This window comes from Grammomys surdaster, unplaced genomic scaffold, assembly GCF_004785775.1.
Source record: "Grammomys surdaster isolate TR1022 unplaced genomic scaffold, NIH_TR_1.0 278, whole genome shotgun sequence".
Classification (NCBI taxonomy): Eukaryota; Metazoa; Chordata; class Mammalia; order Rodentia; family Muridae; genus Grammomys; species Grammomys surdaster.
In genome coordinates, this window is record NW_021604719.1 from 14072927 (window position 1) to 14088836 (window position 15910).

The window sequence follows — 15910 nt, forward strand, 5'->3', positions numbered from 1 at the left end:
AACCAAACCACAACCAAAATCAGTGTATTGTTCATTGTTATGGACTCAGAGTAGAAATCTTCCCAGAGCTGAGTCGCCCTATGTGGCACAAGGCCACCAATGCACACCCTTAACGACAGTGAGCAGAGGGCAGAGGACAGGAGGCCCCAAATGACAGAAATCTGTATTAATTTCTCGCCGACTGATGGACTGAGGAATAGAGTTGGCGAGAAGCTATTTCATCAGGCTTTTAGACTAGCAAGGTATTATACATTTGAGTCTGACAGGAATGTTTGAGGGACTTGGAAGGAGAGGCGTGTGTGTAATGAACAGACCTTTAATTGACATGTGAAGGAACCCACGCAGCAGCCTTACTTTACTTTTCACTCTATAAGAAAACAGTGTCATCTAGGGATTGTATACTGTGTAGCCACTAAACGTAATCAATGTTGTGGTTTTCACAGGACTTTTCTCAATCAATGAAACTGTGGTGTTCCCTTGGGAAAATGTCCACTACAGATCCATGTCCTGTTGTTTTCCTGAAATAAACCTCAAATGACAGCAAAATCATGAATTATATAGAAAATAATTCTATACAATTATTGACATAAGACTGTTTCAAACTACTCCCCAAGGAAGACCAGCGTTTCGGAGCAGTTTTGAATGCATAACTAAAAGAGAGACTCCTACACTAAGATGTCTGTTTATTTGACAATCAAAAGCTTTTTGATACCAATTTTCTTCCCTTACTCTCTGAGAGAGGTTGTTGCTATAGCCCAAGTGGCCTCAAAGTCACTATATATCCAATGCTGACCTCAAATTTATGACAATCCTCCTGCCTCAGTCTCCCAAGTCCTGGGGTTAAAAATGTGTCTCAATAATCTCAGCTCTGATTTTTCTATTAAAATAAGTGAGATTCAATTTATTCATAACATTTGTTTTTCATAAAATATTTTTACTCAACACAAGTCCTAATACTTGAGTTCTTAACTGGAAGAATTTCTTGATTTAACAGTAAGCAATTAGGTATGGTTTTTCAGTATTTAGGAAATTAAGTATCTACCGACCCATAATAAAGGCTACTGAGCTTCTCAGGGAAGGTAGGTGTACAAGCCAGGTTCCCAAACAGCTCATAGAGAGCAGAATCAGTGGGCAGGTAGAGAGGGAACGTGGTTCCTCTTATGACTCTGGGTGAGCTGCATGATAATATGAGGTTTGGGAGTCTGAGTTACTGTACTAACACAGTTCTTAACATTTCAGACTTGTATGACCAAGTGAATTTAGCAAGAAACTGGAAATCGTGTGAGAAATGGAAAGAATGATGTAGAAAACACATTATGAAGATTTACAATATTACAGTTTTAATTAATTTGAGTGTTTTATTATGCTTGGCTACCTCTATTACTGCTGTTAAAACAGATCAATCAAACATAAACATAGCTCCCAAGGTATTCAGCCCTGACACTTTTGCTTTCGGCTCTAACCTTGTCTTTGAGAAGATAAAGGATTATAGTTAGTGGAATCTAGTAATAACTAGTGAAAGTCAGAACGAGTTTTGGGGATGACTTTTAGGCACTATAACTTGCAAAATGGGGAGTTACAGTATTTAAGTGGGTAATACACACTGGCTGTGAAGGAAATCTCATGATGCTATGCAAAGGTTAGCCCACAGGAAGCCAGGAGAACACCTCAGCCTTTCTAAGCTATTGTTTCTGTCCAGTAGAGATGTGGTGTAGACAATACACAGAAAAGAGCCTGGCATGGCTTCCGTAAAGAAGGCTTATTAGTAGACAAAATGAAAAGCAGCAGAAACTTGCAGAAAAAAAAGCGTGGTACTTTCATTTCTTAATTTGGGTGCAAAGCAATGTAAGTGTTTTTCTTTCTACTCTCAGTAAGACTTTCTGTTCCAGGTCGACATAATTGTTTCTTTAACTGATGACATGAACGTTACACAAGGCTCCAAGTGAAGCTAGGAACAGGACATTCACATACTGCCGCCCTGTAATTTATCTGACACCTATGGTATATACACTGAAAAGCATTTTGCTTTTTTCTCCTGGACTCTCCTAAGCTCGCATCCTACATGCAAAAATGTAACAAGCCCTCTTCGATGCACTGTAAATATGCTCTTCAGTGAGTGAATGTAGCGTCTTTCCTTTCTTTTTTAAAAAAATATATTTATTTGTGTGTGTGTGTGTGTGTGTGTGTGTGTTGCTCAGAGGACAATTTTCAGATGTTCCTCTGCTCTTACTATGTGGATCCCAAGGATGGAACTCAGGTCATCAGCTTGGCTGAAAGCACCTTCACCTACTGAGCCGTCTTGCTGGCCTAAGGAGCTAAGTTCCTTTTTTGAGTACCTCAAGAACTCCAAGTGCAGAGCTTAGCTTTGCAGGTATTTTACTTGACAGACACAGAGGTCCTATGAAAGGTTCTGCTATAATCCCCGCTTATTAGTGAGGACAATGAGACTCATAAATATTCTCACTTCCCCAATGCTATTGAGTCAGGAAATAGTGACTCTGACATTGGAACTCAAATATGTTTAACTGACTCTCAAAGATCTTTTAAAACGTTTTTATTAAGTTTTTCATGCAATATATTTGATCATGTTCCTCCCTCCCCCTACTAACCCCAGATTCCCTTCTCTTTCACCCCCTCTCTCAAAAACAAAATAAAAATAAAAATCTGAAATCAAAAGAACCCAAAAATTAGTAAAACAAAAAATATCAAAGTAAAACAAAGCAAAACAACTCCACCCTCAATGTCCTCCTCCCTCCCCCTCCCCCCTAATACCATGGAGTTAGTGTTCTGTTGGTCAACTACTTCAGGATTTGAGGCTTGTAACGTATGTAGTTTAAACACCCAGTGATGCTCCATTGAAGGAAATGGATTTTCCCTTTCCCAGCTGGAATCAACTGCAAATAGCTTATTAGTTAGTGGTGGGATCTTGTAGGATCCTGTGGGATCTTGTAACCACTCCTTAGCACTGGGACCTCCATCTTGTTTGAACCTCTGCAGGTCCTATGTGTGCTGCCACAGTCTCTGTGAGATCATATGTGCACCAGTACAGGTGAGCTGTTGGCCAAAGGGTCCCATGAGCCCACCCTACCAAAAAAAAAATCACAGCCTATTGCCAAGGCTACTGGTTGCTTTCTACAACTTGATGGCAAAGGCCTGGTTCTGAAGACACCCTCACAGTTCTTAAGCATAAGCCAATGACACCGAGAAGATTTTTCTCTACCCTGCAACAGTGAACAGGAAGAATTTATCTTGATTCCTTAACTGGGGTTTCTACCCTTGAGGGCTTGTTGAGCAGATAGGTTGGCAGGCCCTTCCTCCAAGTTTCTGATTTACTAGATCTGGTGTAGGGCTTAATAATTTACATTTCTATCAAGACCCCATCTAGTTTCAACACAGTAGTTCACCCAGACCTCATGAGAGTTTTCTTCCCTGTTATCTGGCACTCCACAGCTGTGTGTGGAGCAACACAGTCACTTAGGATTTGGTGTGAGTACACTGAAGAGACGTCCCGGAAAAAAAGTGGTTGACTTTTCCTCACAGAGAGTAAGTGTGGTGGTAGGCACAAGGAGGCCCGAGCTTTGTCTCTTTTGCATCCATAAATGCAGCATCCATCCTCAAGGACCAAGAGGCTCTACAGCTATGCTGTCTATTCGTAGGCCAGGCAGCAACATGAGAAGAGGCAAGTGTAAGATAGGAATGTTTTTTCTGGAGACTTCTGTTAACCTCACATACCATGGACCCTTGTATTTGTGTTACAGCTGAGAAATACAAGTAATTAGTTGTACACACAATTAATAGTTGTTTTAATTGTTACCAGCACAAATGTGGGATTTTTTTTTTCATTAAGAAGGGAGAATGGATATTTAGTAACAAAAGCAATTTCTGCCTCCTTCTGTGCCCCATTGACCACACTGGTGCACACAGAGCTTTGTCCTGGGGAACTCCATGCTCTTCTGAATAAAACATTCAGCATTCCCAGCAGCACCTGCTAAGGAGAGAATTCTTTCACCACTGAATCATCTTGACACCTTTGACAAAAACATTGTCTGGAATATATTGGTTAATCTCTGAACACTCAATGCTGTCCCCAGAGCTTCCACCTGTGTGACCTTCAGCAGGTACTGCCCTCTGGCAGTCCCAGTTATCAACTTGTCCCTAGAAAGGTATTTATGCTCTTGGGAGCTTCATGCAGAAGAGACAAGTTTTCGATAAGCTACGGTATCTCAGACTAAGATTAGACTAAGACAAATGAAATATGCTGTTTGCTGTTTCATCCTAAATGCCTGGCATAAGAGCAATGCACCTCAAAGGCACAGTAGCCACTGGGTAACTTTTAAGCATAAAACAGACATATGGAATATAACCAGAAAGAATTGTCCTGGGAACCCTGACTCCAGTGTCAGAGGCAATGTCAGCAAAACACAGAGCTCAAGTTAGCAGACAGTGACACGGACTGAACTCTAGGATACCCAACTTGTTGGAGTTGTGTGACGACAAAGAGGTAAAGACTATCTTGTATAAGATAAAGACTATCTTGTATAAGGTAAAGACTATCTTGTATAAGAGGTAAAGATTATCTGCATGCTTTATTTCAAAGAAAGAAACTGTAGTGTCTGTTTTCTTAGTGTGAATAAGAAAGTTAAACATAATCTAAGAAGAAGCAAATGGTAAAGGAAAAAATCCAGAGTCTCCTCTGCTGCCTCAATATCCTTTTTGCCTGTAGACTTAGTCTGACTCTGCACAATCCCAATGTGGGCACTAATGGCTTGGAGAGTTGTTAAAGTCAAGATCATGACAACTTTAGTTGGCTAAAATGTGGGATTCAAGATGGGGACTTTGCATGTTGCTAGTGTTGAGCCTTCTGTGTGTTGTTCTGCATAATACTCTGTTTCACAAATATTTACTGAGTGCTATGCTGAAAAGAAGGGACACAGCACTGAACAGACCTGCAAATTCTCACACTCAGATAAGACATTCATGTGGGAGGGGCTCTGGCGCTGACATACAAGTGCTGTAGGCACAGAGCTTCCAAGGTTCTTAGCAATTTGCTGGGCCACACTAAAGAAAGCCTGGGGAGTAGTACTGCCTGGGAAGCCTCCATATTGAGATTAGCCAGTGAGAGAGTGGGGATTGTATCCCCTTCATATTATGTATCTCTGCATGCTTTCTGTGTGTCTACTTATGTGTGTTTCTGTCTCTGTTTCTGTCTTTATTTTTCTCTGACTGTCTCTGTCTGTCTCTGTGTTTCTCTGTCTCTCTGTCTCTCTCTCTGTCTCTGTCTCTGTTTCTGTCTCTCTCTCTCTCTCTCTCTCTCTCTCTGTGTGTGTGTGTGTGTGTGTGTCTGTGTGTGTGTGTGTGTGTCTGTGTGTGTGTGTGTGTGTGCTATTTTTGGGTGAGAAGCTAAACAATGACACCTAAGCCCCAATTTCCACCTTAGATTCTTGTTGGGGCCTCAGGTTTTGTCTTCAACGTTGTTTCCAAAGCAAACGGGACGTTTCTTTCAGGACTCCTTTGGCAGGAGTGTGCAATAAACAATGAAATGAAGCTCAAGTGACAGACAGCTGGTGGGTGGAACAGAATAGATCACAGTAGAGGAATAGGGAGGATCCTTCAGTTTACTTTCTCTTGGGAGTTTCATCAACTTGGCTAATGTTTAGCCTTGCTTCTCCAGCATTTGTGTGTGCATTGTTCTTTAGCTTGGACAAGAAAGAAAGAGAAACCTGAAAGATTAGCATGTCATGTTTGATCCTAATAACCAAGAAGCAATTAAGCATTTCGTATCAAAGACTTTATGTATCTTCCCATTATTTTTCTCTCTTAAACCTTAGTGTTGGATTTTTTTTTTCAGGTATAGAAAGAACGTTGATCTCTAGCAAAGTTTTAGACACTGAGATGTGTATTGAATGGGTAAAAGTATTTTGATGTGTGCTGGGATTATGACCAAATAAAACAGTCCTAGATCATCTTTACTGCTCAGATGCAGCAACAGGTCCCCTGATGCAAGTGTATTGGAGCTATTCGTTCTGGAAATGCTCAGAAGTCATGCTCTTCGTGTCAGTATGAAAGCCAGAGGTTTTATGAATGAGTTTCTGTTTTCTGATCTAGTTTGAAGTCTACTTTTAATGCGAAAAAGCCACACACAGTCAGTTTGGTTTGCAATGGGTTTCTTTGCCACTAGGAAGTCTCCTTATATGGAGCCTCATTGGGTAAGTCTGGGTTAATCAAAGTCTTGACTGATTTTAGAGCCTGCTTTAATGAGAAAAGCTAGCCCCTCCTTTTAAAGCAGATGTTAATTTTCACTCTGTGACTGGGTTGTTGGGTATAAATTGGACAATGTATGGGCAAAAATTCAACTCCCTGAAGAGATTTTTTGTTATTGTTGTTTTGAATGGGATCAGGCACAAGAACAGATTGGCTTCTGTTGTTGTTACAGGCTGGCTGAATGGACTGCTAGCCTGTTACATAACTGAGGACTTCCTTTTGCTTGTAAATGTCAAGATCAAACTGAGGTCAGTTTTAAATAGCTGACTGGGTGCTAATTAATGTGATTTTCTTATACAAGGAAAAGCAAAAGTCCTTGTCCCCTAGGAGTCATGGCTTTGTTGATAAGAGCGGATATCCTTTGCATGAACGTTACCTCTTTTTCTTTATAATGTTTCTTCTGCAAAGGTAAACTCATTTTCTTAATGTTTGCAAGTAAAATCCCCCATCTTCTGGGACTTGAATTTTTGCTTTTATATTGTCCAATTTATACCCAACAATCGAGTAATGGAATAAAGATTAATGTCTGGTAGAAGGAAAGTTGTTAGGTTGTACAATAAAAGAGCCCCTCTTTCAGAAGGAAAGTTAATGGTCTCACCCTTGTTTGGGTCTCCTGTGGGTAATCATAGCCACTGACAGTTGAAGAGGGAGAGAGAGAGAGAGAGAGAGAGAGCAGTTGGCTACATAAAACCTGGAAGACAGCTGGCTCATGTTACTCTGAGTTATGCCTTCCGTGTCGTTCTTGGATTCATATTTTTCCTGTTTCCACCGTTATCACCCCTTTCAGGAACTCCTGACTTATCCATTATGGTCCTTTTTTAGTGACTTACCAGTATGGTACCTGGCATAAAGCCTGCCAACACCCCATATTTCTCCTCAGCTTAAAATCCAAACTTCGCACCTCTTTGCTGTCAAAGTCAACTCTGTGTTCATGTATCTTGTGCTTGTTTCCCCAAGTTTGTCTTCCAATCCTCCCTGACAACTATTCTTAGCATTTTCTTTTCCTATGGTTTTTGTTTTTCATGTGTATGAGGATTTTTTTTTTGCATGCATGTACATAAGGGTACCACATGTGTGCCTGGTATACACAAATCAGAAGAGGACATCAGATCTCCTAAAACTAGAGTTATAGATGGTTGTGAACCACCCTGTGGTTGCTGGTAACCAAAACTGGGTGCTCTGCAAGACCAACAAGTTCTCTGAACTACAGAATTACATCATTTACAATTCCTTCAATGAACAACCAGTTCTCTTTAAGGAAAAAAAAAAAAGCATGTTCCTCAGAATCAAATTTTAGCACACTCTTTCCCTTTGGCCCTGTTGGGAAGTTCCTTGTTCTATTTCTATGATCTTTTCTTATCCTTTCTCCTGCTTCACAAAGCCTCAAGAAACCTTTCCAGATCTTTTAGTCACCTCTTGCTCCAAAAGGAGAACATGAGCTTTGGCATCAGACAAGCCTGACTTTCTTTCAGTCACAACACAACAGTTGGTGTTGACATGCAGGCAATGAGGATCAAGGAAGTGTATGAGGGGTAGGGGCAAACTCAGATTTATACTGAAGAGACAAAGCTGAGTCTCCAGAGAAGGACAGATCAATGTATAGGTACTTGTAAAAGTCTAGTTTTAAAATGGTGAGGATCTAAGACAGCATAAAGATAAAGGGGAGAGAGCAGAGACAAGAAATACTTATCAGCAGTGTTTAGTGATTAACAAAGTACAAGGAGGATTCAAGCCTGGTCTCCTAGATGCAGATGGCTATGATCTGAAGTTCACTGTCTTATATGTGAATCTTTACATGAAAAGATTTCTGTATTTCCCAAGAAAGGCTCCATGGAGGCTTATTACTACTCATGCTATGCACTGTTTACCCATCAAGGTTTGTGACTTGGCTTATTTAGTAGATCTTAGAGATTTCAGCCTTTGAAGTTGCATGGTAGCCTTAAACCCATTCTTAGAAATAGTTTTTTTTTCCCTTATACTCATTTTCAGTCCCAAGGGTTTCAGGGAGAAAATGTTGGGTGACTGTGTTTTGGGTATAAAGATCCTGTTTGCCAACCAAGGGACAGTTCACTGTTTACATCTGAAGCTGTACAAATGTCAGTCACCTGAAGTTACTTAAGTGGATATAATAATGACAAACAGCAATCAGGGGATAGTTTTATAAGTGAGCTTCCAAGGACCCTGGGTATGGCTATCTTCAACTGTAGAGCTATTCAATTTACATTATCAATAAGTCATTGAGTTTTTAATAGTACCATCTTCTTATGAGAAACCATGAGTGTCCTATGTCTACCAACACTTTGAACAGAGAAGCACATCTAAAAACCAGGCTGTCCCCTACAAAGAAAGATATTATGATTTGGAAAATGGAAAACAATACCATTCTTTTAACATTGTTTGGTGGTGGTGGTGGTGGTGGTGGTGGTGGTGGTGGTGGTGATGCTAATTTTTGTTTTGCTTTGTTTGTTTGCCTGCTTTTGAGGGAGGAACTTACAACATAGGCCTGGCTGGCTGGGAACTCAACTATATAGACCAGGTTGATCTTGAATCTATAGTAAGGCTCCTGACTCTGAGAAATGAGAATAGAGGTGGATACCACCATGCTCAGCTGTAGAAATTGGTTTTAATTAAAATATGTTATTTTGTTAACATATGTGGCATTCATTATTTTGAAACAAACCAGAGGAAGTATTTTTTTAAAAATTGTTTTCACTCTTAAAATAGAAAACATGAGTAGATAAAATTAATATAACAAAAGATCCTTACAAGCCTCAATATTTACTTAGACTATTAAAAGTCCCCAAGTTTTTAAAATTAAATTGATTTTAAGTTAAAATATAGTCACACAATTTCCCACCCTTCCCTTTTGCTCCTATAGCCCCTCCCATGATCCCTTCCTCAATTTCTCCCAGGTATACCCCTCACTCCTTCACAAATTCATGACCTCTTTTTCTTTGATTATTATTTCTACACACACATGGACACACACACACACACATGCACACACAGCATATAAGTACAACCCAGTGAGTCCATTTTTGTAGCTTGTATGTATATGATTTCAGGGCTGGGCACTTGGCATGAGATAACCAGTTAAGTAGCTCGTCATTGGAGGGTATTAGTTCTTTCTCATCTCTTCTACTTGCCTGTAGTTCTCTGTCTAGGGCCGAGGCCCTGTGAGTTTCTCCCCTTTCAGGTTAGCTTACCTATTGATGGTGCCATTCATTGTTAAGGTCTTGTTTAGGCAGCTGTGTCGTGTAGCTTCCCTGTCAATTATAGACAACCATCTCATAGCAGACATCCTTTTCCTTTGGCTCTTACACTTTTTCTGGCCTTAGGTGCAGGAGTTGTGTTGAAGATGTATCCATCGAGGGCGGGGAGTTCTTGACCAGTTCTCTCTGCGTTTGATCAGTTGTGGATTTCTGTAATGGTCTCTGTCTGTTGAAAAGACAAGTTTCTTTGATGAGAGGTGACAGCCATATTTGTCTGTGGATATAAGGATAAGTTTTACAATGCAGTTAGAAAGTATGCCTGTCTAGTGAAGGGGCAGTAGTCTTTCCCTTCTAGAGAGTTGACCTTACTAGCCCCAGGTAGTTGCCTGAATTTACAAAACAAAACAAAAAGGTTCTGGGCAGTGGGGGGGGGTGTTTAAAAGCTGCTGGTTTTGTGACTCTGTACCATATGATTTAGGAACATGTTTTGTTTGGGATCATGACCTAAACACTTCATATCAAATGCAAAGGAAATTCAAGTAGATTTTATTGATACACCAACCAATAATGCTAAGCAGGACCCTTAAAGCAGGGATTGAATCCACTCCCTTGCTGATAAACATGGGCTACTGATTACTAAATCACAGAACAAGAAACACCCTCTCAATTAGTAAGACAGTCAATGAAATGCGAATGTTCCTATTCATGGTGCATAAACCACGCACCCTAAAAGAACCGCCCATACCTGGAGACTGTGCTTTTCTGAGCCGCTCTCCTTCCCACTAGATATTGTGCATCTAAATTTCCCAGAAGCTGTTTTGTCCCCCCCCCCACTTAGAAAATTCTCTTCTCCCACTGCCTGTCTTCAGCTTCTTAAGCATATTTTCACAACCCTGGCCCACTCAGACATGCCCTTAGTTGATACTGCGTTGTTGATACCGATGGGAGCAGTTTCAACTCAGAGATGAACTGTGACCTTTTCAGAGAAGTCAGAGTCCTGCTGATTCAGTGTAAAGTGGCTGCCAGCATCTTGGTTTCAATGGTGGTGCAGGAGAGTGTTCAAGGAAGATTACCATGGAGTATGCTTTAGTTTGGCCCGCTCCTCAAGAGTCAGAGCAGCTTGTTGAGAATAACTGACTTCAGGGTATAGAGAACAGGTGCCAATGATGAAAATTTCTGAGAGTACATACAAAACATAAGATTAAAAAAAAGAGAAAATCCTTGTCTGATCATGCTAAGGAAGAAATACTGAACAGGTTTGAATTTTCATTTCAGGTTCTAGGACTTCTGTGTGTTTCATATTGCCCGTGTCCTCTGTGTTCTCTGTCATTTACCTTAGGATGTCTTCCTGTTGCTTCAGTTTTTAGTGTCCTGTATTTATGTCTGGTATTCAATAACAAAGAAACAAACCCCACAGAATCTGTTCTTTCACTGCTTTGTCCCCTCTTAATCATATGCCACGCCTGGTTTCTCTTGTTAACAAAAGGGGATGTGACATCCTACGACAGAGCACACAGAGTCTTCCCCACCCCATTTCCCATCGTTTATTAATAAGTCCTCATCTTGATTGTTCTCTTTTATTCTGGGTTTTCACAGACTCTGAAGTAGCAGTGAGTTGAACTGTAAGTCCGTCCCAGTGGAAACAGCCACTCCCTGCTTTAAAACTCATCTGGGATAATTGCCTTCTTCATTCAAAGAGGGCCTCTCTGAATTTCTTACCCTCAGGGGGCTTTTCTGAAATTATGTCACTTTCCTTTAAATCCCTCATATTGATAAATAGGGACTTTAGAGACCCTGCCCTTGTTTTGGAAGGGCAGGGGCAATCAAAGATATCAAAATACATTTTTTTCTCAGTCTGAAGAGCAGGAAGGCAACTCCAGAGGTTCATCATCACAGAGTGCCTGCTTTATGCTCCATGAAGTTGATTTGAGAATGTATCCAATTTACAGACTTTCTGTGTCCTAGCAATGGGCTCCTGGTCCCTACAGTGAGTCTGCAGTCAGTTCACTTATGGAGTCTAGTCTTGTGGACAAGTAATTTTTGAGTCCCGACCAGAGTTTATTCTCGAATGCCTTGAAGTTTTGTAAGGCTCTCAGATGGATGAATAGCCTGGTGGATGTCCTGAGGGAGCTGCATACATACATACATGAATATATCAGGAACATACATGTGCTTATGTGGTATGGAGGTTTTGTTGGCAGCAATATGCCAAATACTTTCACTTTCCTTGCTATCCCTGGACAAAACAAATACAGGTTACTTATTCCAATCTTAATTGCTAGTATCAACTCTCAGTTCACATACTACAGAGGAAACAGTAACTTTATTTATTTTCTACTTTATCTATCTATCTATCTATCTATCTATCACCTATCATCTATCTATCATCTATCTATCTATCATCTATCTATCTATCACCTATCATCTATCTATCTATCTATCTATCATCTATCTATCTATCTATCTATCTATCTATCTATCTATCTATCTATCCATCACCTATCATCTATGTTCCAAGACATTTGCAAAGGGATTAAAGGGCTATACAGAAGGGTTAAGTAAGTTTCCTAGAAGCCTGGGAGACAGAAGCTCACAGATATGCAAAGATAGTCTCTTCAGGAACAAGATGACAAGCTGAGTCTGGAGGTTCGCTGTGCTTCTTAAGACCTGGGTTACAGACTCAGGACAGAGCTGCAGAAGCATGGTGTTGAGGAAACTATAGAGGTAAAGGGTAGATCCAGGTTCAGATGATCAATTATGCAGATAACTGAATGGCAGGTCCAGACAGACTCATGTGTAGTCATAACTTTTAAGACTATGTTGTGTATTATTAGGTGCCTGTGGGTAATGCCAGACAAAAAGTGCTGTTTGTATATTCACCAAGGCGTTTGTATGTCCACCAAAGTAAAGAGTCTCTATTTTCAAAATGGAGTTAAATGCTGTCTCTAAAATGGAGTCTCTGAGTGCAAGACATAGCCTAAAAAATTCACTGTTTTACATTGTGGAGTTACAAGATAGGGCACAAACATTTTTTTCAACAGAAGGTCTTTAAGAATTATTTTCTGTTTGTTTGTTTGTTTGTCTAAGGGTAAGACTCTCTGAGTTGAAATAAATAAGATTTACAGCTGTTGTTTCTAGTACATTCAAGTTTGTGTATTGGGCACGATCTGCCTGGCAGGAATAGCTATGTGTTTGTTTGTTTGTTTGTTTGTTTGTTTGTTTGTTTGTTTTAATTATACTATGTCTAATATGCTGAGTTCAGTGCCTCACAACTTGATGTTACTGCTTTAAAAAAAATTGGATATTTTATTTACATTTCAGATGTAATCCCCTTTCCCCATTTCCCTCCCACCCAGGAACCCCCTATTCCATCCCCTCTCCTCCTGCTTCTATGAGGATGTGCCCTCACCCACCCTCCCACTCCCACCTCCCGACCCACAATTTCCCCCACACTGGGGTGTCCAGCCTTCATGGGACCAAGGACTTCCTCACCCATCTATGCCTGACAATATCATCCTCCCCTACGTATACAGCTGGGGCCATGGGCCCTTCCCTATGTGCTCCCAGGCTGGTGGTTTAGACCCTGGGAGCTCTGAATGGTTGGTATTGTTGCTCTCCTCATGGGGCCTCAAACTCTTTCAGCTCCTTCAGTCTTCTCTTTCATTCCTCCATTGGGAACCCCATGATCAGTTCAATGGTTAGCTGTGAGCATCCGCCTCTGTATATGTCAGGCTCTGGCAGACCTCTAAGGAGACAGCTATATCAGGCTCCTCTCAGCATGCACTTCCTGGCATCCACATCAGTGGCTACCTTTGGTGACTGCATAAGGGATGGATACCCAGGTGGAGCAGTCTCCGGATGGCCCCTCCTTCAGTTTCTGTCCCACGCTTTGTCTTCTTTGCTCCCATGAGTATTTTGTTACTCCTTCTAAGAAGGGCCCAAGCACCCACACTTTGGTCTTCCTTGTTCATGAGCTTCATGTGGTCTGTGAGCTGTATCTTGGATATTGCAAGGTTTTGGGCTAATATCCAATTATCAGTGAGTGCATACTTTTACACCCAAACACTGACTTTCATAGCCAAATCGATGAATCACCTCACCTTTTCCTATGGCTCTTCATTTCTCTCTAGTATTATCTACATGTGTGTGTACATATAGATGCACCCACACACACCCATGCACATTAAATACAAATTTGGAATCTCTGTGGCTGGACCACTATATTTCAATTATTATTTGGCCTTTAGGTGCAGATTTCTTTACATTTTCACTCAGAACCTAAGTTGTCCTGTGTTGTGCATGGTTTTCCCCTCTCAAATTATTTGGGTGTGCTATGAGTTGAATTGTGTTCTCCTAAAATCCATTTGTTGGCATTCTAACTCTGTGTAGCTGAGAATACGTTTATACTCAGAAGTGGGCTTATTGTTGATATAATGGGCTGAGATGTGGCTGCCCGTTAGTAGAGTGAGCAAGCTTTCCATCTAAAATGATGAGATCCTGACTAAGAATGGAAATGGGAGCTGTAGATATTCATTTGGGAGAAAGTCATGCAAAGATGAAGGCAGACACCAAGGGGATTATTCTATCAGCTAAAGAGCACCAGAAACTTCCAATAAACCACCAACAAGGAGTGAAGAGAAACAGAATCAGTTCTCCCTCATAGCCCAAAGGAGGAGTCAATTCTGCTCACACTTGGATACAACCTTTAGCCTCTACAACCAGGAGACAGTAGATCCTGCTGTTTATGCCACCCAGTGTGTGGTCCTCTTTGCAGCAGCCCTTGCACCCTAACACAGGAGTTACTCTGCTCTCAACTGTGTCCTGAAGTACTATTTTAGTTGTACACAAACTCAGAAGTGCTTGGGGAAAAAACTGTTAAAGGCAAATCATTAATGAATCCAAACATCTGTTTTCAGTGGTCTAAGACTTGACATAGGATGGGGAATTTGTTGTTTCTTTAAACGTACGTTTAAATGAGATCAAATCAGTTTTGTGAGTCAAAATGGATCTTCAGCCATCAGGTTCCTTCCCATCCATAGGCAGGATAAGAATTATTATGGTATCTCTATTTCATCTCTTATTTATTGATTCAGAGTTGCGTACTCTATAGTAATGGTCTAGACCAGCAGGTAAAGCACTTAGCACATTGTTTTCAAAATTTTTTCCTCTATAAACTGAGCTCTGCAAAACTTGGTTAGATTTTGGTTTCAAGCAATTTTGTGAAAATCTAGTTTATACAATGACTTGCTGAAAATTTATGTGTAGGTTGTAGGGCAGAAAATCTAGGAATGCCGACAAGAAGCAATAAATTAACCTGTAATTCCACATTACTTAATAGAGTGATTTCAACATTTGCATTTCATGGCTGGATGAATGTCCAGTCTTTAATTGCTCATGGCTTCAACTCCATTTTCTAAGAGGGGGAAAGGCACTTGTTGAAGTAATTATTTAAAGCCGGCCGCTGGTCGAGCTAACTATCTAAGCTGCAGCGGCTCTGCCTAGCTCAGCCGACATGTTTCTCGGCCGGAGGCCACATGAGTGCCACAGCTATAAATGGCCAGAAGGAAACACCAGCCCTGCCACCCAAGATACGCCAGCGTGAAGATGCCTCTGCCATTCTTCCCCCTGTCTCTGCAAGGCTGGGCATTGCCCAGACCATCCCACCATCCACATGGACCCAGTAGAAAGATGATGAGACTCTAATGCTTAAAGATTAATCAAAGGCTATATATTTGGTAATGATCAGTAACAAGATACCCATACAATCAAAAGTGTAACCCAATACTCAACATATATATACCAACTACCTTTGACTGCTACAGACACGTGAACATCCGCCTCCCCTCTCTCTCTCCTAGCTCCTCCTCTTCCTTTTCCTCCTCTCCTCCTTACTCCTTCTCTTCCTCTCCTAACTCCTCCCATATTACTCCTCCTATAGCACTGCAAGTAGATCCACTTTGAACTCAGCAATTCTACCATACCTAGTATATTATCAAGTAACATACTAAGCAAATTTCTCAATATGTGTGTATATGTATGAGTAAAAATTGAGTGGCTGATTATAAAAAATACTGAGAGTCACTAACATATAATTAGTACTTACTATGTGAGAACATTTTGAGCATATTATAAGAGCATATATGTGTATATACATGTTTATACATGCACATATATATGTGTATATACACATGCTTGTGTAGTGAACATAAGTGTATATGAATTTATGTATGTCTGTGTGGTAGTGTGAATAAGAATAGCTTCCATGGGCCCATATGCTCTAATACTTTGTCCCAGTTAATGAAAATGTTTAAAAAGGATTAGGAGGTGTGGCCTTGTAGGAAGATCTATGTTACTTTGAGGTTTCAAGAGCCCATAGCATTCCTAATCTCTCTCTCTCTCTCTCTCTCTCTCTCTCTCTCTCTCTCTCTCTCTCTCTC

The 15910-nt window shown here is 40.7% G+C and overlaps 1 protein-coding gene across 1 annotated transcript in view; it reads left to right on the top strand.

The window, feature by feature from the left end:
- The window catches only part of Ccdc192 (coiled-coil domain containing 192), a 187734-nt gene that overhangs the window by 26962 nt on the left and 144862 nt on the right, over positions 1 to 15910 (top strand).